Genomic DNA, 25,816 nt, shown 5'->3' with positions numbered 1-25,816 from the left:
AGAAGGACTTAGAATTGAAAAGTGAGGAAGGGTTTAACCCAGCCTCCCATCTGAACAACCCTGAAGAGGGGGGCCGAGAAGAAACCCATGACTGCATCCAGGTGATAGATCTCCTGACCCGGGCTAGGGAAGATTTACGAGACACTCCCTGGCCTGAGGAAGAAAATGTGTTTATTGATGGGTCTTCAAGGGTGGTAAAAGAGAAGCAAATTACAGGATACAGATTATGCTCTTGTTAATGGATGGGAATTAAAGGACAAGGGGAGGTTACTGCCCACATGGTCAGCTCAGACAGCAGAGCTGTGTGCACTTCTGAGAGCCTGTGAATTATACCAGGACAAGAAAGTGAAAGTTTTTACTGATTCTCAATATGCATATGGGGTGATACATGCATTTGGGAAGCTATGGGAAAAAAAGCGTTTTATTAACCTGCAGGGGAATAACATTAGCTCGTGAGAACTTAATCTGATGCCATGAAGATTTTTGCCTTTTCTTTTATACCCCCGTTATACCTTTTTACAACTTCTGTATTCTCAGTGCTTTTTGCCTACATTCTTGGACTTGTTTGTCAAGCTAAGAGACTGAACATTTTAGAAGCTTCGTAGCTAGGGATCAGTGTGCCCCAGACCCCAAGGTCCTCTCCAGAACACATTCTGTAAACTAAGATAGAACCATCCAGGGGAAGGCTCCTTGGGGAGGGGGTCTCACTTAAGGCTCTCATTGGGGAATCTTTGATAAATATGCTAATTAGTAAAACCTATAATGTTATACCCAATCTTTTGGGGGGGGGGGGATATTCGGTGGGGTGCATTTCGATGCATATGACCTGGACATGTGCACCTAAGGATCCTTAAAATAAATACCAAGGTAAAATCCCTTTTCCCCTTCTAACCGTGTATGACTCTTGATTTTAAGACCAGGAAAATGCATCAGTTGCTGGCGACCATGAAGGGACCCTAAAGACCTTGAAACTTGCAGTCTTGGGTTGGAACACATCTTGCTTTGCCCCTCTCTTTGCCGGCAAATTACAGAGGAGCCAGAGCCACAATCTAAGACTGTGACCAAGACTTTAGGACCCAGCACGGAAAGGCAGAAGCACAGAAAGAGGTGAATGAAAAGGGAATCGATATTATCGAGATTGTGCTAGCACTAGGGAAAGAGATCTCTCGAGGGGGTCGGAAAGGTTGGGGCAGAGAAGCCCACGAAAGGGGAAAGCTTAAACTTTTCCCCTCCAAACTGTGGAAAAGAGGGGACGCCCTCCATAGAGTCCACAGGAGCCCAGAGGCTGCACCCTATGCAACCGCAGGAGTGGCTCAGAGGTTGGTTGGTTGGTTGGTTAGTTGGTTGGTTGGGACCTTGGGAAGTTGAGGGTTCGAATCCTATTGAAACCAGATTTTTGCACATGCTTTTACTGCCTGCTAAAACTAGTTGCTTTTTAGTATTTTAAAGTGCTGTTTTGAAGTGTTTGTGTAGCAACCTAGATAAACTGCCTGGGAAATCGGAATTCCGAGGCCAGATTGCAGGCTGAATTCCGGAGTTAAAAGCTTCCCTCTGGAAGAGTTTTTCTGTCTGTGAGCAAACATGGGTGGTGTTTTTTCAGATGAAAATGAAAAAATCCTTCGTAATAGCCCATTAGAATTGATAATAAAACACTGGAAATGGCTGACAGGGCAAAAAACTACTTTAGACACCCAAGAATTGATCAGACTGTCCACACAGGTTTGGCCGACTTTAAAATTAAGTCAAGGAAATTGGCCTCGCTATAGGAGTTTGGAAAACAACATCATCACTGACCTGATGGTAGAACTGAGATCATTACGTAAGTTTGATGAACCGAGATATGCAGTACTTTTTACTATGTATTTGAACAAAAAAGAAGCATATGTAGTAGAAAAAAGTAATATGGAAATTACTTTGAAAAGGAGAAAGGGAAAGAAAAAGCCGCAGCAAACTGACTCGCATACTAATACAGACAGAGAAATCGATAGATACAGATATGGTAGCACCAGCTTTGCGCAATGGGGGGGGTCTCCCCCCCGTTCAACCGCCGGGGCAGCCCGCACGGTGGGGGGGGGGGGAGAGCGGTTGCTCCGCCGCTGCCACTGCCACCGCCGCTGGGGCAGCCCACACAAGTGGGGGTGGAGGCGGAGAGTGGGGGGGGGGGGGGGGGGGGGTGGCTCCGCCACCTCTGCCGCTGCCTCCGCTGTCACCGCCGCTGTCTGAGCGGGGGCAGGGGAGGGAGCGAGCTGCCAGCTCCAAGCCAGCGGAGCGGCGCAGGGCCTCCCCGCCCCCAGCCTCGTCAGGGGCGGAGGGCGGGCACAGAAGTGGGAAAGATACGGGTATGCCACCACCCCCTGACCGCCCCAGAGGCGGAGAAGGGGCAGGTATGCCACCACCCCCTGACCACCCCAGAGGCGGAGAAGGTGCAGACTGGCTGCCGCCCCCTGACTTTTCCAGAGGCAGAGACGGGGAAGGGGGAGGGGAAGGGGCAGGCAGCCACCTTTCCCCGAGTACCCCGAACACGGATGTCATACATGAAATCCCTATTTGTGCTTGGTCTTTGCATATTAAGTGCTTTAATTAATTTGAGCTTAATATTTTTAAATTGAATGTTAAAATTAACCCATCAGCCCAGGTACACAGATCAAGTTTTTATGGTCTTCCTGTGTTTACTGTATACTTTTACAAGTGTTTTAAGATGTGTTGGATGTATTTTTTTATGTTTTACTTGTACCTTGGTTTCAAGGCAGATTTTAAAAACCCCAGTTGCAACAAACAGCCCAGCCCCCATAGCCATACCCCCATAAGCTCCATGACCCTTATCTCAACTAATACCACCCCTCTGACAAGGAGGAGCCATTGGTGGACAGAGATAATCTGTCAAAGGGAAAACACCAATCACCTTAAACCAAAGGGGCGGACTGTGGGCGGACTGTGGGCGGAGCAAAAGCTATAAAAGGGAGCAAAAGAAAGACACGCCCTCTCATTTCCCCTTCCCCTCCAGCTTGCTAAGTTCAGTGCTGGAGAAACCTACTCCTTTTCAGGGGCCTTTAGAAATATATATATATTTCTTTTTGACCAGCCTAGCACTGCAAGTTTTTTTTTCTCTACCTGAGGTTCAGAGCTGCCTTAAGCCTGAAGCTCCTGAATCCCTGCGCTCCTGGGGCATACCTCCTGAGCCACTAGGATCCCAAATTTTTATATTTTGTTAATTTTTGCAATTTTTCAATTTTTCTGTTTTAATAAATTGTTTTAATTTCTACAAAGAGTTGTCTCATTCCTCACAACGGAAGTGAAGGCAGAAATAGACACGGGCAATTGCGGTGGCATTCCCCAATACAGGGAACTGCAAATTTCCGAGCCAGAGACAGAAGGATCCGCTCGCTCTCCCCACCCTGCGGCGCGGCCAATGTTAAAGCTGAGAGCAGACGGGATGGCCCCGACCCAGGCGGCTCTTGTGGAGCTAGGGACGGGATAAGCTGCTTGCAGCCCCTGCCTCCTGTCATGGGTTAGCAAGCATAGTCCCGGAAGGGATATCCTTGCTAAGGGGTGCTTACAGCTTCCTCTGGGACCTGATAGAACCTATCAGCTGGCCAGTTTGAATATGGACAATTCTTTAAGCCACTTAAAGTTGTGATTACCTCTGTGATCCACACTTAAGAATAGAAACTCCGAGGCAGAGCCTCTCTGTCTCGTTTCCGGTGCTGGGACAGGTGGCTGCGGGCCCCGTGCAGGGGCCGGCAGGGCCGGCCCAGGCCCTGCTCGGGCCAGGCCGGGCCGGGCCACGGCCATCCTGGAGTCGGTGGTCCCTTTTCCACCCACAGAACCCCCCCTCCCCCCCACGACAGGGCTGTGGGCAGCTGGAGCGGCTCGGCTCCCCTCCCCCTCCACTGCAGTCAAGGCCAAGATTTCAGCTAAAGCTGCATTGATGTCTGGCAGAGGTCATGTGACCCACAGCAATAAGCAACATTCCAGCTGCAAGGCCTAGGTGAGATTAACCCTTTTAGTGCTGTGAAGACCTGAAAACCTGAGGGAAGAGAAAGAGGAGATGCTTAAAGCTGAAATTCTGTTGTGAAGCTATGATATATCAGAGTATCCCGTTGTAATTTCATGAAGATATGGGGGGTGGAGTGTTCAACTCGTAAGCAACAGCACCTGTGCTGAGATAGGCAGATGCTGACGCAGCTGTAATTTCATGAGAAGTTTGGACAGAGAGAGATGGAAGCGATGAGGACTTTTGCTCCAAATGGGAAAGGAGAAAACCTCAGTTCCTTGAGATGCTCCCAGAGATAGTCCTAACGATGAAGATGAGGAAGACCCTTTGCTCCCAGAGAAGGAGAAGGGCCTCTGTTCTTAGAGATTAAATGCTCCCAGAGATGGGTGAAGAGAACTTTTGTTTCTGAACGGCTCAACCTTAAAGTTGTACCCCAAAAAACTTCAAGAGTGGACCCTCGAAAGCAGTTGTGGGAAAAGCTGCAAGTCGGGGGAAGGGACGCACATGTGAGCAGAGAGACTCCGTTTCCTAAATGGACTGAACAAAGTTATTTGGAAGTGGGTGGCTGTCTCGTTGTGATAATGTGTTCATAGCATGGGCAAGAGAGACTTCTCTTTCTAAATGGACTGAACAAGGAAGTGGTAAACAGACTGAACATCTTAAGGGTTGTCTTTTTACATTGTCACTTGGAGAAGCGAGAACGGTGGGGGGAGGAGAAGAGTTCTGAAGGTGTGGTATGGTTTTTTTTTTCTTCTTCTTTTAGGTCTGTTAATAAACGTCTTTATATTCTTTCAAGTTTGGTGCCTGCTTTGCATTTCTCCTAATTCTTATCTCACAGAAGATAAAGAGTAATGAGTATTTTGGACCAAACCACTACACTAAATTGGTGTTTCTGCCCGGTTCCAAACCCAACCCGCTACACCTCCCTACCCTTCCACTGTTGCAAAAAGTGAGACAGTTCCTGATTAACATTCGGCTGGAACAATCTTTAAAACCAAGGAAGCAATTTCAATTAAAAGTGAATGAGATTATTCCGATACAGATAGTTCTCACAGGGAAGGTGGTAGAAGAAGGGGAAGGATAGCCCGAGAAGCTATGAAAGCAGTCAGTCCCATCGCTAAACACACAAGGTCCAAAACAGATAAAGGGGGGGAGGAAAAACTTGCATTAAAAGCACCTCTAAGACAGGCTGTGGGAAATCAAGGACTCATTTATATAAAGACACCATTTTCCCTCAGAGAATTACAGCAGTGGAAAAACTCAATTGGGAAGTACAGGGACAACCCAGAGAGAGTAGCTATGCGTATAGAAATGGCCATAAAATCCCCAAACCCAGATTGGGGTGATCTAAATGTTATGCTAGATGAATTATTGGATAAAACAGAGAGAGAAATACTCAACAAAGCTGCTATATCTACTATAGAAACTCAAATTGCAACTGGGAGTCTCCAAGGGTCAGTTAATGACATCTATCCCCTAGCAAACCCTAACTGGGATCCCAATGTCCCAGAACAGATGGAAAAGCTGAAGCGATACCAAAAATGGGTGGTTGTTGAGTTAAAATGTGCCGTTCCTAAATCAATGAATTGGGCTAGGTTATATGAGATCAAACAAAATCCAAATGAGACCCCCACAGGGTTTCTAAATAGGCTTAAAAAGGCTGCACAAAAATACACTACCTTAGAACCTGACTCACCTGAGCAACAGATCCACCTGGCCTACCTGTTTATAGGTCAATCTGCTAATGACATAAAGAAAAAAGCTGCAAAAGATAGATGGGCCACCGGATACAAGTAAATTGTTGAATGTAACCTGGAAAATATGCCAGAACAGAGACTTAGCAGACAAAGATAAACATCATAAACCCCACTACAAGAAGAAGTATGATAAGGAAAAGTCATCTGACACATCAAAAAGGGGTCCCCCTTTTCCCCTATCTGAGGACCAATGCACAATTTGCACAAAGCAGGGGCACTGGAAAAATAAGTGTCCATCACGAGCAGAAAAGAAGCCCCCAGTTTCAAAATTAACTATAAATACGGACTCACAGAGACTGAAGGTAACTATCCCAGCAGAGCCTTTGGTTGTAGCTAAACTGGGGAATAAAGATGTTAAATTTCTAGTTGATACAGGGGCAACATATTCTGTGTTAAATACTTTAAAAGGTACACTGAGTCAAGACACTGGATGTGATCGGAGCTACAGAGGTAAATGAAACAAGGCCTTTTCTCCAATTTTTAAAATTTAAATTGGAAAAGACTAGGTCACTCACGAGTTCCTGTATATGCCAGATTCCCCAATGCCATTGTTAGGCAGAGATTTATTGGAAAAATTGGAAGCAGAAATTAAGTTTTCCAAGGAAGGGGGAATGAAAGTTATAATCCCAGAATCTAAAATTATCGAAGCAGCTGCTATACTTGTACAGGAATGCCATGGAAAAATTCCCAAAGAAGTTGAAGAGGCTGTCATTCAAATAGTGTGGGCCAATGATTCTCCTGGGAGATCCAAAAAAGCTGAACCTGTGAGTATCACACTCAAAGCAGGGGCTACACCAGTAAGGCAAAGACAATATCCTCTGAAATTAGAAGCTCATAAGGGATTAGTACCTGTAATTGAAAAGTTTCTCAAATTTAAGTTGTTAGTGGAATGTGAATCCAGGTACAACACACCAATTTTGCCAATAAAGAAAGCTGATGGTAAAAGCTACAGGTTGGTACAGGATTTGAGGGGAATCAACAAGATAACAGAGGACATACACCCAGTAGCAGCGAATCTTTACACACTTTTGACAACACTAACAAATGAATTAGGGTGGTTCACTGTTTTAGATCTGAATGATGCCTTTTTCTGCATTCCTGTGCATAAGAATAGCCAAGAACTCTTTGCTTTTGAGTGGGAGAATCCAGAAACAGGAAGACCCAGCTCACCCGGACAGTTTTACCACAAAGATTCAAAAACAGCCCGACCATATTTGGAAACCACCTGGCAAAGGAGCTTGAGGACTGGAGGAAACAAGAACCAGGAGGAGCGGTTCTCCAGTATGTTGATGACATCTTGATAGCCGCCAAGACACGAGATGACTGCATAAAGTTCACTGTAAGTCTGTTGAACTTTTTGGGCCAAAGTGGGTATCTGTCGGAATTGTAAAAACGAGAAAGGGCCCAACGACTCCGGCGGGGGGAGGAATATGCAGTCCAAAACCAATTTGGTTGATAAGAGCAAAACTCTGCTTATTAGCAATCCAAAGGCACTTATATAATATACCAGCTTGTTAACTCTTAAGTGGCTTAAAACTTATCAAAGCGCATTTCTACTTCTACCTAATTGGACTTACATTGGCAAGCTTCTATTAGTTATGTTATGATTAAAAGAATTCAAAGTTTACCTCCCTTCTCTGGGTCTTATCTGAACAGCTGCAAGTCTTCAAACTCCCTCTTTGTTCCCCAGGCCTTTTGTCACACAAGAACTTTCTCATGGAGAGTTTTTCTCACACAGGCCTTTTGCTTGCAGGCTCTTGCTACAGTTCTTTTATTGATCCCAATAATTCTATTTCCCAACAATTCCCCCGTTTTTCTTTCGTGCAGGCAATACTTGATGGGTCACAGATGTAGTGACTTTGTATATTATCTCTTGCAAGCATTGGAAGGCAAGGTGAACACACTATTATTAATAATATTACTCGTTCTACAGTAATCAAATGCTACACAAATAAAACTAGCTATGATTTTTAAACCTAATAACTTTAACCATCCGTCTAAGTTGAGACCGTCTTCTTTTTTCTGTAATTGTGTAGTTAATTGATGAAACTCACTTATCTGCTTGTGAAGTAGGAAATAGTGGTTAGAGTGATTTATACAGCACATACCTTGGAGCCTTTCACAGCCGTGGCTGTGGGCTAATAGTAGAAAATCAATGGCCACTTAATTTTATAATATTATATGTCTAACACTAATAACACACACTTAACTTATTAAGCATTTGCAAGGTTATATTAAACTTATGCCTCTCCCAGCAAGCAAGTTTAAGCAAAATAGCGTAAGCCCTGGCTGCTAAAAAAACAGGTAAAAACATAAATGCTAACTAAATTAACTGCTTTCACTTGATCTAAATGAGCAGACAGCTGATTGAAAATGCCTGCTAATGCTCTTGTTTTAAGACAGTCAAAAAAGAATTTTTCACTTTACTTCTGTGTCTGGTGTTATACTCAAAAATTTTTTGCAATATACCCAAAAATTTATGCAATTATTTTTCTTAGTTTTGTCTTTGGAAAGGGTTCCCTGACACCCACCACAAGTCACTAGCAACCACCCAGGGCAGCTGTTACATTCGCCCCAGAGTCTCACTATTTCTCCTGCTACGGAGAGTGGTGGATCTGGCAAGTCCTCAGCTCCTTCACTCAGCCACGTCTGTAGCCTCTCCCAAGGCTCCTCGGGACAGGTCTCAGAGTCCCAGCTGTTGTGGTGGTGGCATCACGTTCCTCAGGAGCTGATGCTGACTGTGCCGTCTCATTTCGGGGTCCTGTAGCATGGCACCACTTTACTGGGCGCCTCTCTGGTTAGTGATGTAGCAGTGTCTTGTCCCTGTTGTTGCAGGACATTCTGCAGTGTTGCAGTCCACGTTCGTTCCCAGAGCAGGAACTGTGAAGGGGTTAATGACAACTGTGCGATGCTGATGTAATCCTTTGAACACAGGACATCTGCTGTAAAGACAGACTGCAAAATGCTTTGTGTAGATAAGTCAGCAAGCTTTTTGATTACTTTTTGCATTATTTGTTGGTACTTCTTTTTCTTTTGGGGCTGCTTCCAAGCCGCCCCGGCCGGCTTTGGCTTTGCAGGAGATGAAACCGCAGAAGCCGCGCTGCTGCCGGACGTCCCGCTGTTCGGGGGGGGGGGGGGGGGGGGGGGGGGGGTACTCTCTGCCGCTTTTGGCCGAGCTTTAGGACCTCTCTGTTGCTCTGCCGCTTTCGGCAGGACGGCAGGACTGCCTGTGTCACCTTGGTGTGCCTGTGCCCCGCCCCCTGGATTGGGTGTCTCGGCTTCCGCGTTCGCAGCCATTTCTCCCTGGGCCGTCGGAGGGATAACATCCGGCTCGGCCGAGTTTAGCCGCTCCTGCAGTGAGCGGATGGGTGCTGCTGCGTTTTTAACCTATTTTCTCGCGGCCAGCCCGAAGGACCGTGCTACTCCGGACTCTGCCACTGTCTCTGGCCGCCGCTCTGTAAGACCCGCGTCTGTTTCTTTCCCGGAGCTGCTACAGCCAGCGCTGCCACTCTCTAAAGTCTCTATGGCAGCTGTGGCAACTTTCTTTTCTGTTTTTATTTCTGCGAGAGTGCTAGTTACCGCTCTCCAGGTGAATTTGAGAGCTTTTGTTTCTTTAGCTTTCTTTTTAAACGATCTTGGATCAGCTAGTTCCTTATAAAGGTTTACTTTCTTAAGTCCCCGCTTTTCTAAAAAGCATAAAAATAAACCAAGGGTGACCTCAGTTTCCATAAGTGCGTGCCACCGCAAACCCCGCGTCTCAACCGCTGTCCCTGTTGTCCGGGTCTTGCAGCCTTGCAGGTTTAGCCCTTGTCAGCCGATTCGGCGGACCCTTGATGACAGGTCAGCTCAGGCACGGGTCAGACACTCGCCAGCAGGTGTTGACCTTTTGCCCTCCGATCGCCACTTAATCAGTGCCACGTCGGCTCCCACCAAAGTAAAAAAAAAAACAAAAAACGAAGTGCCAGTCCCAGTCCGAGTTCCGAGTCCTGAGTTCGAGTTCCAAGTTCGGGTCTGAGTTCCATTTTCGGGCACCAAATGCTGGAATTGTAAAAAGGAGAAAGGGCCCGGCGACTCCGGCGGGGGGAGGAATATGCAGTCCAAAACCAATTTGGTTGATAAGAGCAAAACTCTGCTTATTAGCAATCCAAAGGCACTTATATAATATACCAGCTTGTTAACTCTTAAGTGGCTTAAAACTTATCAAAGCGCATTTCTACTTCTACCTAATTGGACTTACATTGGCAAGCTTCTATTAGTTATGTTATGATTAAAAGAATTCAAAGTTTACCTCCCTTCTCTGGGTCTTATCTGAACAGCTGCAAGTCTTCAAACTCCCTCTTTGTTCCCCAGGCCTTTTGTCACACAAGAACTTTCTCATGGAGAGTTTTTCTCACACAGGCCTTTTGCTTGCAGGCTCTTGCTACAGTTCTTTTATTGATCCCAATAATTCTATTTCCCAACAGGTATCGGGTCTCGAAAGAAAAGGCACAGGTTGCCAGGAAAACAGTAGTATACCTGGGCCTGGAAATTTTCCATGGACATCCACAACTCAGCAGAGAACGGAAGGAAGCCATCTGTCGACTTCCAGAGCCCCATACCGTAAGGGAGATGCAGGCCTTCCTGGGAATGGTAGGTTGGTGTCGCCTGTGGATATCAAACTACAGTATACTGGTGAGACCTTTATATGAGGTCCTTAAAGCAGCTGAAAAGGGGACAATTATGTGGACAGAGAAGGCCAGGGCTGCATTTAAACAGCTGAAACATTCCTTGATGTCAGCCCCAGCTTTGGGGCTGCCGGACTTGACTAAACCTTTTGAACTTTTTACACATGAGCAACTGAATGTTGCTCTGGGGGTACTGGCACAGCACCCTGGAGACCAGCGAAGAGCTGTGGCCTATTTTTCAAAACAACTAGACAATGTAGCCCAGGCTAGGCCAAGATGCTTAAAAGCTGTGGCAGCAACCGTCCTTCTGATACAGGAAGCCCGTAAATTCACCCTTGGGCAGCACATTGTCGTGTATGTACCCCATGCAGTGATAAATGTGATAGAGCAAAAAGGGGGACACTGGCTCTCCCCTAGCAGAATGCTCAAATACCAATCTGTGTTATTAGAACAGGATGATGTTACTCTAAAGACAATTTCTGTTTTTTTCATCCACGTTACTTGACAGTATGCCTGAGCATGATTGTTTGCAGACAATAGAGGAAACTTATTCCAGCAGACCAGACCTGAAAGATGTTCCTTTGAAAGATCCAGACTGGGAACTGTACGCTGATGGGAGCAGCTTCATGAGAAACGGTAGGAGGATGACCGGTTATGCCGTAACCACCTCAGATAAAATCATTGAGGCAAAAGCCTTGCCTCCAGATGTATCATCACAGAAAGCTGAACTCATTGCACTAACGAGAGCTCTAGAACTGAGCTAGGGGAAGAAAATGAACATATAGACTGATTCTAAATATGCCTTCAGTGTTGTTCATGCCCATGGAGCTATTTGGAAGGAACATGGCCTGTTGACTGCTCAAGGTAATAAAGTTAAGCATGCTAAACAGATTCTTGCACTTACACAGAGCATTTAGAAGCCTACAGAAGTAGCTATCATGCACTGCAAGGGTCATCAAAAAGGGAAAACAGCCCCTGAACTGGGAAATCGTTTTCCTGACGAAACAGCCAGGGAGATTGCAGAAAAAGGCATTTTTGCAGTGGTACCACAGAAAGAGATAGATTTGTCATCATTTACCCCAAAATATGATCAGAGGGATCACAAATTAATTAAGTTCCTTAAAGCTGAAATCAAAGAAGGTGGGTGGGCTGTTACCCTTGTAGGACAAGTCGTAGTTCCACCCCTGATCCTTCGGGAAATAGCCCAACGAGAGCATGAAAGTACCCACTGGGGAACAGAAAATCTTTTAAAACATTTGAGGAAAGTAGTAATAGGGAGAGGAATGACTGATATTGTACAATCTGTAACAAGCAAGTGTGAAACCTGCTGTAAAAACAACCCTGACACAAGCAAGAGAGTTGTGTTAGGAGTGACAAAGACAAGCGATCTCCCGGGAGATTATTGGCAAATAGATTTTGTGGAGATGCCACGCAAAGAGGGATGCAAGTATATACTGGTACTGGTTGACACCTTCAGTGGATGGCCTGAGGCTTTCCCCTGTCCCACCAACACAGCAAAAGAAGTAGTGAAAGCTTTGCTCAATCATATAATACCAAGATTTGGGGTTCCTTTGGGAATGTCATCAGATAGGGGACCACATTTTGTTGCAACAGTGGTTGGGGAAGTTAGCAGGATTTTGGGACTCACGTGGGACCTGCACACACCATACAGGCCCCAGGCAAGTAGCAAAGTTGAAGATATGAACGGGACCCTCAAAACCCAGATTTGCAAGATTTGTCAAGAGACATCCATGACATGGGTTCAAGCCCTGCCTATAGCCTTGCTGAGAGTCCGCATACAGCCAAGGCGAAGGGACAACATCAGTCCCTATGAAATATTATATGGCAGGCCATACCAGGTTCCACATATCCTGGGAGAAATTCATATGAGAAGTAAAAATGATTTGAAGAAATATTTAATGGCTCTGAGTTCCACTTTGCAGAAGCTCCAGAGATTCGTCGTGTTATCCAAACCAATAGGATTGGACACACCTGCTCATCCATTCCAGCCTGGAGACTGAGTCTACATCAAGTGGTGGGACAGCGACCCCTTGCAAGCTAAGTAGAAGAGACCATTCCAAGTTTTGCTGACCACTTTTACTGCGGTCAAGGTTGCAGGCAAGGGACCATGGATTCACTACTCCGGGGTGAAGAAAGCTTCTGCTCCTGAAATCACCAAGAAGACAGAGACTGATACAAATCAGAAAGATGCAGTTTAAACTGTTTTTTACATGTTTGCTGTTTGCCCAACCGGTGACCATGGTTCAAGGTTCACCCCATGATTTGCATAAGACTGTGGTCCAAAATGTGTCCAAAATTCTTAGTGAGAATAAAAATTGCTAGATCTGTACTCAGATGGGAGGAGTCACTGGCCATTGATTGGCATTTTAATGGAAGAGCACTGCACTGAAACGTGAGAATCAATTAATAACACCCTTCTGCCCCCCATTACCCTGGGTAGCCTGGTAGAGTGTGCAAACAATAAGGTTCCTTGTGCAATTGTAAACACCACAGGAAAAGCTGTTCTTCCTTCATATTGTCATAAGACCCATTTCAGAGAAATAATAGACCCAAGAATTGTGGCAAAGATGAAACTGACAGAGTGGCTTAGCCATTTAGGACGGGGTTGTATTGAATATGTAGTGATAAGGTCTGGAAAGTTATGCCCATGAACAAAGAACAGGCTTGTGCTATTGAGGCTGTAGTCCCAAATATAACAATATTTGACCATCTTGAAAAACCAAATGAGAGGAGAAAAACATACTGCAGATGCAATTTCAGCCTTACAAGAAGAAGTTGACAGTCTATCCCGTGCAGTTATGGAAAACAGGATAGCTCTCAATTTTATACTTGCTGCACAAGGAGGTGTATGCACTATTGTCAATACCACTTGTTGTTCTTACGTAGACCAAAATGGAAAAATTAAGAAAGATTTAGATGAAATTTGGAAGGGAACTCAAATTCTACATGAAGTAGCTTCTAGAAATAACACCTTAAAATTTGATCATATTTTTGATACCCTCACCTCATGGTTACCAAACTAGGCCTGGGTAAAAGAAATATTCATAATAGCTGTAATTATAGTTATTATCTGTGTAATTTCCTGTGGAGTAGCAGGTTGTGTAAACCGGTTCTGCTGTTAAAAATAGTAGAGTAGAGTAAAGTAGAGTAGAGACTAGACAAGATAGAGTTTTGTTAGCCTCTAAAAGGGGGGAAATGATGCGATGAAGATTTTTGCCTTATCTTTTATACACCTGTTATACCTTGTCTACAACTTCTGTATTCTCAGTGCTTTTTGCCTACATTCTTGGACTTGTTTGTCAAGCTAAGAGACTAAACATTTTAGAAGCTTCGTAGCTAGGGATCAGTGTGCCCCAGACCTCAAGGTCCTCTCCAGAACACATTCTGTAAACTAAGATAGAACCATCCAGGGGGAGGCTCCTTGGGGAGGGGGTCTCACTTGAGCCTCTCCTTGGGGAATCTTTGATAAATATGCTAATTAGTAAAACCTATAATGTTATACCCGATCTTTTGGGGAGGGATATTCGGAGGGTATAGATACAGAAATGCTGCTAGCAAGGATTTTCTTGCTATTTTCTAAGCCCGTGAGAGACTTTTCTCTCTCACAGAAGAGGTAGCAGAGTATTGTCATAGGTTAGCAAGCATAGTCCCGGAAGGGATATCCTTGCTAAGGGGTGCTTACAGCTTCCTCTGGGACCTGATAGAACCTATCACGTGGCCAGTTTGAATATGGACAATTCTTTTAGCCACTTAAAGTTGTGACCGCCTCTGTGATACACACTTAAGAATAGACAAACTCCCCCCCAAGCTCTCTCTCGTTTCCGGCGCTGGGACAGGTGGCTGCAGACCCCGTGCGGGTGCCAGCGGGCCCGGCCCACAGCCCTGCTTGGGCCCAGTGGGCCAGGCCACGGCCAGCATGGAGCCATGGGCCTGTTCCAGCCATGGAACGCCCCCCCCACTGCCTTGCCGTGGGCGGCCAGAACGGCTCGGAATCCTCCCCCCCTCTCCACTGCGGCCAAGATTTCAGCAAAGCGGCACCTCTGTCCGGCAGAGGTCAGGTGACCAACAGCGATAAGCCACACAGCTGCAAGGCCGAGGTGAGATTAACCCTTTTATTGCTGTGAAGAGCTGAAAACCTGAGGGAAGAGAGAGAGGAGATGCTTAAAGCTGAAAGTCTGTTGTGAAGCTATGATATATCAGAGTATCCCGTTGTAATTTCATGGAGATATGGGGGGTGGAGTGTTCGACTCGTAAGCAATAAGCAGATGCTGATGCAGCTGTAATTTCATGAGAAGTTTGGACAGAGAGAGATGAACCAGATGAACCAGATGAGGACTTTTGCTCCAAATGGAAAAGGAGAAAACCTCAATTCCTAAAGATGCTCCCAGAGATAGTCTTAATGATGAAGATGAGGAAGACCCTTTGCTCCCAGGGAAGGAGAAGGGCCTCTCTTTTTTTCTGAACGGCTCAACCTTAAAACTGTACCCCAAAAAACTTCAAGAGTGGACCCTTGAAAGCAGTTGCAGGAAAAGCTGCAAGTCGGGGGAAGGGACTCACATTGCAAGCAGAGAGACTCCTCTTCCTAAATGGACTGAACAAAGTTATTTGGAAGTGGGTGGCTGTCTCGGTGTGATACTGTTTTCATAGCACGAGAAAAAAGAGACTTCTCTTTCTAAATGGACTGAACAAGGTTATTATGGAAGTGGTAAACAGACTGAACATCTTTAGGGTTGTCTTTTTACATTGTCAGTGGGAGAAGGGAGGAAGGTGGGGGGAGGAGGAGGGTTCTGAAGGTGGTATTTTTATTTTTTTTTTCCTTTTCTTCTTTTAGGTCTGTTAATACACTTCTTTATATTCATTCAAGTTGGTGCCTGCTTTGCATTTCTCCTAATTCTTATCTCACAGAAGATAAACAGTAATGAGTATTTTAGCCCAAACCACTACACTAAATTGGTGTTTCCGCCCGGTTACAAACCCAACCTGCGACAAGTATGTAAACAACCAAGCCACCTGCAACCTTGAAAAGTCTTGTTTATGGTATAGTAGAAAAATATTTTGACAGTGGATATTTTAGGATTTTAGCCAATCACCCCAAGGGGTGGCTGATCCTTCGTCCAATTCGACTATGAAGAAAAAAGTCAATAAAAGAGTTTGTAAAATAATTTAAAGAAATCAATCTTGCTGCACAATTCCTGTCTGCTGGATCTTCTCCTCCTCCTTCTCCCTATGGCTATGGGACACAGTGATATATACTAGGGCCCAGGCCAGCGGTAATAGGCAGGGTGCATTTCGATGCATATGAGCTGGACGTGTGCACCTAAGGATCCTCAAAATAAATACCAAGGTAAAATTCCTTTTCCCCTTCTAACCATGTTTGACTCTTGATTTCAAGACCAGGAAAAGGCATCAAATCTCTCGCCTATTGGAGGTGGTGAATTTACCAAAAAGGGTGGCAATTATACACATCAGGGGACATCAGGCAGGGTGCTTAGAGGAGGCAATAGGTAACAGACTGGCTGATGAAGAGGCTCAGAAAGCAGGATTGTTGCAAGAAATCGCTGAGATCCTCCCCTTGCTCCCAGTAACTTCACCACTGCCAGAGAAACAGTCTTTTCAACCAGAGGAGCTTGAGATAATTAAAAAGAGTGGGGCAGAGGAAAGAGGGGATAATTGGTTTACAAGGGATGGTAAGCCGTGGATACCAAAAGCTCTGGCCTTACAGTTGTTAAAACAACTTCATGAAGGGAGTTATTGGGGCTCTCGAGGACTGGCAGAAGCCTTCCTCAAAATGTATGCTGCTTTGGGTCTTTTTACTTTGGCAAAGCGAGCTATTGAGGGTTGTTTGATTTGTGCTAAAACCAATAACAAGGTTACAAAGAAAATTGCCAGGGGAGGGAGGCCTTGAGCTGTACATCCCTTCCAGAGATTCCAGGTGGATTTTACTGAAATGCCCCGAGTGGGAAGGTTTAAATATCTTCTGGTAATAGTATGTCAGCTAAAAAATTGGCCAGGAGCATTTCCAGCTGTTTCAGCAACTACAAGATCAGTTATTAAAGTATTTTTGGAACAAATAATTCCAAGATATGGGATTGTGGAAGCAATAGACTCAGATAGAGGAACTCATTTTACAGGAAAATTTCTTAAGGGTGTGAATAACGAGGTTCACTCTCCTGTTAGGATTTAAAAGTTTAATAAAGGACAATAAGGGACAAAGATAATAAAGCAAAATTCACGGCACTGGGTGCTTTGGCACTCAGCCAAGAGCACACCTGTTATTGTGGAGACACCCTTTACATACCTGTCCTATTGCATCAGCCTAGTGCATATTCATAATCAATTATGCACATTCAAACTTTTCCTTAAACTAGTTTACATGTTCCAGGAACTGTTTAGCAGGGCTCCTCCTTGGGTCCGCCTTTTTAAAGCATGCGCATTTCTTGGCTGTGGTTTTAGTCAGTTTTTTATTATCATCCCCAGAGTGAGCTTTGGTCCGTGGTTTCTGCAGACGGTAGCTGCTGATAAGTTGGTATGTCAATAGCAGGAGTCTTCAACACATGTTGGTTAGATGTTATCCAACCAATCAGACAGTTCAATTACCACAAGCATAGCTATATTAGCTATTTCACTATTATGTCTAAGTTTAGTTAATGACAGAAATAAAGGCATTAGTTATTGTTACAAAACTACATCTTTATAACAAAGCTACTTTAACATTATACATATAGCATCTATTTGTAGAAAGCCACAATTATAATATATATCTATCACAATAACAAAGCTACTTTAACATCATTCATTTTAAAATTTGTAGAAAGCCAATATTATAACATTTATCTATCACAATCCCCCCTCTTTTATTTTTATAAATCATTTGGCTTGAGAAATAATTTTTGTTTTCTTACTTCCATCATTCGCTCATTTTTTTCACAAATCAATTTTGCTTCTTCAAAGGGATCTTCCATATTATTTTGTTTCTTTAACACCATTATCTTTTTTGCCGTTCCAGATGTAGCCAATTCGGCGTCCATAGGCATTGTAACCACTTGCATACCTTGGACTACGCTGGTGATTAGCCGAATAAAACAGGGGCTCAAGCAAGGAAGAAATATCAAACCAGCTGTAGCACATAAAAGAAGAAGCCTAGCTTCTTCCAACATTTTATTCCCAATATGTTATCCCACCAGATAGTTTTTAACATTGATTCCCATTTTTGGAATGGTACATGGGCTATTTTTCTGATATCCTTGGCTATATCTAGGACGGCATTCCTGTTGTCATCTATTTTCAATCAACAATCTGATGTATTAAATTTTCCACAGACACCCCCTTCTTCAGCTAATGAATAGTCTAAAGCAAATCTGTTCTGATACACTGCATCTCTGGTTTGGCTTTGTTGACTTGATATTAATTCCAGTTCCTGGGCAGTTTTGTTCATTGTTATTATCTCCAAAACTGCTTGGAGTCTTATAATACGATTCAGCATATAAATTGGGGTTCGATATCCCCAACTCCCATCTTGTGCCCAGGTGGCTGGCCCATATGTTTCCAATATGCGTTCAGGGGGCCATTCTTCATCTCCCCATTTTTGAAATCCCCCAATCAATTCCCTTTTTTTTCTTTTTAGGCCCTCATAAACTGGTACTCCTAATTGATCTCCATCTGGTCCTGGTAAAAGGAAAAATCCTGGCTGTATGATCCCCAGAGTACAACTCTCTTTCCACCTGGGGTGGGAGTTTTGGGTACGCTCTTTTCCCACATATCCAAAATAAGCCATCTGGTGCTTTCGAATAATCATTTCTCTGTTGATTTATATTCTCCCAAAGTTTTGATATTTCTGGGATCCCAAAAGAAGGATTCTTGCCTGCATCATTACATTTAAAAAGTCTGGTTTTGTTATTATACTTGCAATTTTTCCCTTTTGTTTTTCTCTGGGCCCAATACTGAGTTGGTTCCTCTGGGATCCACCATGTAAAAGTTCCATTACTAGCTTTATATCTCTTACAGGGAGCATTTCCTACTTCCCTAAGAAAATTCTTTCCAGTGCACCAGAGACATTCTTCACCTATTACTGTTGAACTTAAAATCTATTCTTCTGGTCAGTTCTCTCTTCTTATATATGTTCAGTTCTATTTAAGGAGTTCAACCGGGCCTAAGCTACTGCCTTTCCATGGCCATTCCTCTGTCATTAAGTCCCCTTCACAGACCCAACAGTTGACTATGTTTAGTTCCTTACTTATTCTTTCCCCCTGTTGGGAAATAGAATTATTGGGATCAATAAAAGAACTGTAGCAAGAGCCTGCAAGCAAAAGGCCTGTGTGTGAGAAAAAACTCTCCATGAGAATATTCTCGTGTGAAGAAAACAAGCAGGCCTGAGGAACAGAGAGGGAGTTTGAAGACTTGCAGCTGTTCAGATAAGACCCAGAGCAGGGAGATGAACACTGAATTCTTTTAATCATAACATGACTATGGAAGCTTGCCAATGTAAGTCCAATTATGTAGAAGAAGAAATGTGTTTTGATAAGCTTTAAGCCACTTAGGAGTTAACAAGCTGGTATACTATATAAGTGCCTTTGGATTGCTAATAAACGGAGTTTTGCTCTTATCAACCATATTGGTTGGACTGCTTCTCTCCCCCCACCGGGGCCTGGGCTTCTCGTCTTGTTACGCTTTTAACATCTGGCGCCCGAACTCGGAACTCGATCTCGGAGCTCGGAAATCGGCCTCGGACTCACTCGTCTGGACCCGGCAGGAGCCAACTGCGGTGCCGGAGCAGCGCCGGTGGGCGTAAGGATGCCAGCCTGGACTGCCTGACATCAGGGTCCGCCGTTTGGCTGACAAGGGCTAAACCTGAAGGCTGCACGACCCTGACAGCAGGGACAGCGGAAAGACGCAGTTTGTGGGAAGACACGGTTAGTGCGGAAAGACTCAGATTGCGGTTGGGATGCAGTTTGCGGTTGAGACGCAGTTTGCGGTTGAGACGCAGTTCGCGGTGGGACGCGGATACAGAAACGGAGGTGGCCCTTGGTTTATTTTTATGCTTTTTAGAAAAGCGGGGACTTAAAGAAGTACACCTTTATAAGGAACTAGCTGATCCAAGATTGTTTAAAATGAAAGCTAAAGAAACAAAAGCTCTCAAATTCACCTGGAGAGCAGTAACTAGCACTCTCGCAGAAATAAAAACAGAAAAGAAAGTTGCCACAGCTGCCACAGAGACTTTAGAGAGTGGCAGCGCTGGCTGTAGCAGCTCCGGGAAAGAAACAGACGCGGGTCTTACAGAGCGGCGGCTGGAGACCGCGGCAGAGTCCGGGGTAGCACGGTCCTTCGGGCTGGCCGAGAGAAAACCGATTATAAACGCAGCCGTGCGCGTCTGCCCATTGCAGGGGCTGCTGGGCTTGGCAGAGCCGGATGTTGTTTCTCTGACGGCCGAGGGATAAATGGCTGCGAACGCAGAAGCAGAGACACCTGATCCAGGGGGCGGGGCGCAGGCACACCAAGGAGACACAGGCAGTCCTGCCGTCTTGCCGAAAGCAGCAGAACAACAAAGAGGTCCTAAAGCCCAGCCAAAAGTGGCAGAGAGTAACCCCCTCCGCCGAACAGCGGGACGTCCGGCAGCAGCGCGGCTTCTGCGGTTTCGTCTCCTGCAAAGCCAAAGCCGGCTGGGGCGGCTCGGAAGCAGCCCCAAAAGAAAAAGAAGTACCAACAAATAATGCAAAAAGTAATCAAAAAGCTTGCTGACTTATCTACACAAAGCATTTTGCAGTCTGTCTTTACAGCAGATGTCCTGTGTTCAAAGGATTACATCAGCATCGCACAGTTGTCATTAACCCCTTCACAGTTCCTGCTCTGGGAACGAACGTGGACTGCAACACTGCAGAATGTCCTGCAACAACAGGGACAAGACACTGCTACATCACTAACCAGAGAGGCGCCCAGTAAAGTGGTGCCATGCTACAGGACCCCGAAATGAGACGGCACAGTCAGCATCAGCTCCTGAGGAACGTGATGCCACCACCACAACAGCTGGGACTCTGAGACCTGTCCCGAGGAGCCTTGGGAGAGGCTACAGACGTGGCTGAGTGAAGGAGCTGAGGACTTGCCAGATCCACCACTCTCCGTAGCAGGAGAAATAGTGAGACTCTGGGGCGAATGTAACAGCTGCCCTGGGTGGTTGCTAGTGACTTGTGGTGGGTGTCAGGGAACCCTTTCCAAAGACAAAACTAAGAAAAATAATTGCATAAATTTTTGGGTATATTGCAAAAAATTTTTGAGTATAACACCAGACACAGAAGTAAAGTGAAAAATTCTTTTTTGACTGTCTTAAAACAAGAGCATTAGCAGGCATTTTCAATCAGCTGTCTGCCCATTTAGATCAAGTGAAAGCAGTTAATTTAGTTAGCATTTATGTTTTTACCTGTTTTTTTAGCAGCCAGGGCTTACGCTATTTTGCTTAAACTTGCTTGCTGGGAGAGGCATAAGTTTAATATAACCTTGCAAATGCTTAATAAGTTAAGTGTGTGTTATTAGTGTTAGACATATAATATTATAAAATTAAGTGGCCATTGATTTTCTACTATTAGCCCACAGCCACGGCTGTGAAAGGCTCCAAGGTATGTGCTGTATAAATCACTCTAACCACTATTTCCTACTTCACAAGCAGATAAGTGAGGTACATCAATTAACTATACAATTACAGAAAAAAGAAGACGGTCTCAACTTAGACGGATGGTTAAAGTTATTAGGTTTAAAAATCATAGCTAGTTTTATTTGTGTAGCTTTTGATTACTGTAGAACGAGTAATATTATTAATAATAGTGTGTTCACCTTGCCTTCCAATGCTTGCAAGAGATAATATACAAAGTCACTACATCTGTGACCCATCAAGTATTGCCTGCACGAAAGAAAAACGGGGGAACTGTTGGGAAATAGAATTATTGGGATCAATAAAAGAACTGTAGCAAGAGCCTGCAAGCAAAAGGCCTGTGTGTGAGAAAAAACTTTCCATGAGAATATTCTCGTGTGAAGAAAACAAGCAGGCCTGGGGAACAGAGAGGGAGTGAAGACTTGCAGCTGTTCAGACAGGACCCAGAGCAGGGAGGTGAACACTGAATTCTTTTGATCATAACATGACTATGGAAGCTTGCCAATGTAAGTCCAATTATGTAGAAGAAGAAATGTGTTTTGATAAGCTTTAAGCCACTTAGGAGTTAACAAGCTGGTAAACTAGATAAGTGCCTTTGGATTGCTAATAAACATAGTTTTGCTCTTATCAACCATATTGGTTGGACTGCTTCTCTCCCCCCACCGGGGCCTGGGCTTCTCGTCTTGTTACGCTTTTAACATCCCCCAATTCCACAAACTGGTTTTTCTCAAATCTCGAGATATCTATTTCCTTTTCTAATTGCTGTTTAAGTTTCGTATACAAATCTTGACATGGGGTTGACACAGAGTTAGACTGCTGTGCTGTCTTTGCTTTTTTGTTTACTACTTGTACTTTTACCAAATCTTGGACTCTACCCTTAAAGGCAAATGTGAAACAAACCCATCTTTCTCCTTTTGGACATTCATTTCCCCACCTATTACCACTTGTTCCTGAGTTTTCTGCAGTCCAGTATTTTTTCCCATTTTGCTTACAGGTACCTAGTTTGGATGGGTTATAACAGTGACTGTTGATGTGGGTATGTGTAATAAAAAAGGAACCTGGGTTTCTTTCCATGTAAAGCTTTCGGTAGCACTTGCAACATGATTTTGCTGGTATCCCAAAAGGGAAGAGACAAAAATGAGTGACAGAAGGAGGAATAATACAGGTCAGGTATGGCTTACACCCCCACCTTCCATGCCGATGGGGTTGCTACCCACAGCAGGTGTATATGATCTTCTCAGTGGCGAGTTATAGTGGCCAATCTGGTCTTGCCCTCTATTTCCTTGTTACCTCTTTTTGCCATTTTTCATGCAAATTGCTTTTGGCACTGTAATTTTCTCACCATTCCTCAGGTACCTCTGTAGTGGTTTGGTCCAAAATACTCATTACTGTTTACCTTCTGTGAGATAAGAATTAGGAGAAATGCAAAGCAGGCAACAAACTTGAAAGAATATAAAGAAGTTTATTAACAGACCTAAAAGAGGGGGGAAAAAAATTATACCATACCTTCAGAACTCTCCTCCTCCCCCCACCTTCCTCCCTTCTCCAAGTGACAATGTAAAAAGACAACCCTTAAGATGTTCAGTCTGTTTACCACTTCCATAATAACCTTGTTCAGTCCATTTAGAAAGAGAAGTCTCTTTTCTCGTGCTATGAAAACAGTATCACACCGAGACAGCCACCCACTTCCAAATATTGTTCAGTCCATTTAGGAAGAGGTCTCTCTGCTCGCATGTGAGTCCCTTCCCCTGACTTGCAGCTTTTCCCACAACTGCTTTCGAGGGTCCACTCTTGAAGTTTTTTGGGGTACAATTTTAAGGTTGAGCCGTTCAGAAACAAAAGTTCTCTTCACCCATCTCTGGGAGCATTTAATCTCTAAGAATAGAGGCCCTTCTCCTTCTCTGGGAGCAAAGGGTCTTCCTCATCTTCATCGTTAGGACTATCTCTGGGAGCATCTCTAGGGACTGAGGTTTTCTCCTTTCCCATTTGGAGCAAAAGTCCTCATCTGGTTCATCTCTCCCTGTCCAAACTTCTCATGAAATTACAGCTGCGTCAGCATCTGCCTATCTCAGCGCAGGTGCTTTTGCTTACGAGTTGAACACTCCACCCCCCCTTCATGAAATTACAACGGGATACTCTGATATATCATAGCTTCACAACAGAATTTCAGCTTTAAGCATCTCCTCTTTCTCTTCCCTCAGGTTTTCAGGTCTTCACAGCACTAAAAGGGTTAATCTCACCTTGGCCTTGCAGCTGGAATGTGGGTTATCGCTGTTGGTCACCTGACCTCTGCCGGACAGAGGTGCCGCTTTGCTGAAATCTTGGCTGCAGTGGAGGGGGGGGGGGGGGGGGGGGCGGTTCCAAGCCTCTCTGGCTGCCCACAGCCCTGCTGGGGGCGGGGGGTCATCCTGGAGCCGTGGCCCAGCCCAGCCTGGCCCGAGCAGGGCCTGGGCCGGGCCCTGCCGGCCCCTGCTTGAGCCCCGCAGCCACCTGTCCCAGTGCCGGGAACGAGAGAGTTGTGAGGGGTTTGTCTATTCTTAAATGTGTATCACAGAGGCGGACACAACTTTAAGTGGCTTAAAGAATTGTCCATATTCAAACTGGCCAGCTGATAGGTTCTATTAGGTCACAGAGGAAGCTGTAAGCACCCCTTAGCAAGGACATCCCTTCCAGGACTATGCTTGCTAACCTATGACACCTCCCACTCAACAGGCACTAGTATTTCCCATCCACAGGGCAAAGTTATTATCTTGGCTATTCCTAGTTCTATTTGGATAGGGAATAAATTTGTCATTTGACACTCCATACAATGAGGGTGCTTTTTTTGTGAACTGCAGTGCCAATTTTTTTTTCACAACTTACGCATTTACATTTAACCCAGACAGGGTATATGGTATGGCACTGATGGAGGTTGTGATATCTTGAGATTAGGACACAGTGTATCCTCTTCTTTATACAAATCACAGGCTAAGGCTAAAACATGAGGACTCTGACAGAAACAGTCCTGATCCTCCAGTTTGGAGTGAAGTATTCCTTCCCAAGTGGGTGTCGGAGGTTCCTCAAAATTTGTCTAGATGGCACTTGATATAAGCTTGGCCTTATTTCCCAATTAGGTGTGATTCTTGGTACATTCCTTGGATCATTTGTGTCTTCCCAGTTCATTACCACCCAGTTCTCGCTTAAGAGTCAACTTGATATCACCAGGCTTAGATGTTATAGTCTACTCCTTCGGTTCTTCCACAGGTCTTTAATTCTGCTGGCATGGATCCACCCTCGTTCCCTGGTTCAGACCGCTGCCTCGGTTGTCAGTAGCACCTGAAAAGGACCTTCCCATTGTGGAGTTAAAGATTGCTCTTTCCATGTTTTCACTAGTACCCATTCCCCTGGATGGATTTTATGGATTTTAAATTCTAAAGGTGTGGTTTGAGGGATTATCCCTTTCAACCTCAAATTTTCAAGCATTCTTGCAACTGTGGTGACATATTTTCTAACACTCATTTCCCCTACTTCATAAGTAGCAGTTTCATGTTGGGTGGTCAGAAAGGGTAATCTGAACATCATCTCATAGGATGACACTCCCAGGTCTGACCTGGGTTATGTTCGGACCCTCAATAGAACCAAAGGTAAACATTTTACCCATGACATTTGTGTTTCAATCATTAGTTTTGTTAAAGTTCTCTTTAAAGTCTGGTTCATCCTTTCTACTCGGCCTGAACTTTGTGGATGCCGTGGGGTATGTAATTCCCACTTTATTCCCAAGGCTTGAGTTATTTGCTGTAAAACCTTTGACGTAAAATGTGTCCCCCTATCTGATTCTATTCTATTAATCATTCCATACTTGGGAGTAATTTGTTCCAAAAGGGTTTTACATACCACATTAGCTGTAGCTCTGACAGTGGGAACAGCTTCTACCCAATGAGTTAAATGGTTGATTATTACTAATAAAAACTTCCACATTGGTACTTGGGGAAGTTCAGTAAAGTCCACTTGGATACTTTGAAACAGTCGCAGAGCTAACTCGTGGCCTCCTAGTGTTCTTTTTCTCATTGCTTTTTTATTTACCTTTTGGCAAGTTATACATTTCTCAGTTACTTGCTTTGCCAATTCAAAGATCCCAATGCACCCATAATTCCTTAAAAAGTGATCACACAAAGCTTAAGTACCCCAATGAGTTTTTTGATGCATGTCTTCTAATATTTTTCTAGTAAGTGGCTTATTAAGTAACTGCCTCCCATCAGGGAGTTTCCACTCCCCATATTGATCTTGCTCTCCCCCTATCTTACTTAATACTTTTTCCTCTTCTTTACTAAATTTTGGAACTTCCAATTCTTCCTTATCTGGGGTCAAAATTAACATAACCTTTTTGGTCCCATTTTCTGCTGCATCTCTAGCCTTTTGATCTGCCAAGTTATTCCTTCTTATTTCTGAGGTCATTCCCCTTTGGTGTCCTTTAACATGTACTGTAGGGTATGCCCAACCACTGCCCTGGAGGGATGTCTGCTGAGATAAGGAGATGGAGCAATCTCCCAGCAGGACTCCCTGGAAAGGCAGCTAACTTTTCAGTTACAGCGAGAAAAGACAGACCCATAATCCTCTGGGAGACCCTATGCAGATCCTTTGTAACCCATTGGCCTTTACCCTCTGGCACCCACCCCCTGTATCCCTATAAAAGCTAGCCCTCTGCCCCTGCGAGGGAGAGCTGATCATCCCTAGCTCCCCTTAGCCAGACCAATAAAGCTAC

The sequence above is a fragment of the Aphelocoma coerulescens genome, assembly GCF_041296385.1.
Source record: "Aphelocoma coerulescens isolate FSJ_1873_10779 chromosome W unlocalized genomic scaffold, UR_Acoe_1.0 ChrW_unloc_scaf_3, whole genome shotgun sequence".
In the NCBI taxonomy this organism is placed as follows: domain Eukaryota; kingdom Metazoa; phylum Chordata; class Aves; order Passeriformes; family Corvidae; genus Aphelocoma; species Aphelocoma coerulescens.
This window is presented reverse-complemented; position numbering follows the sequence as displayed.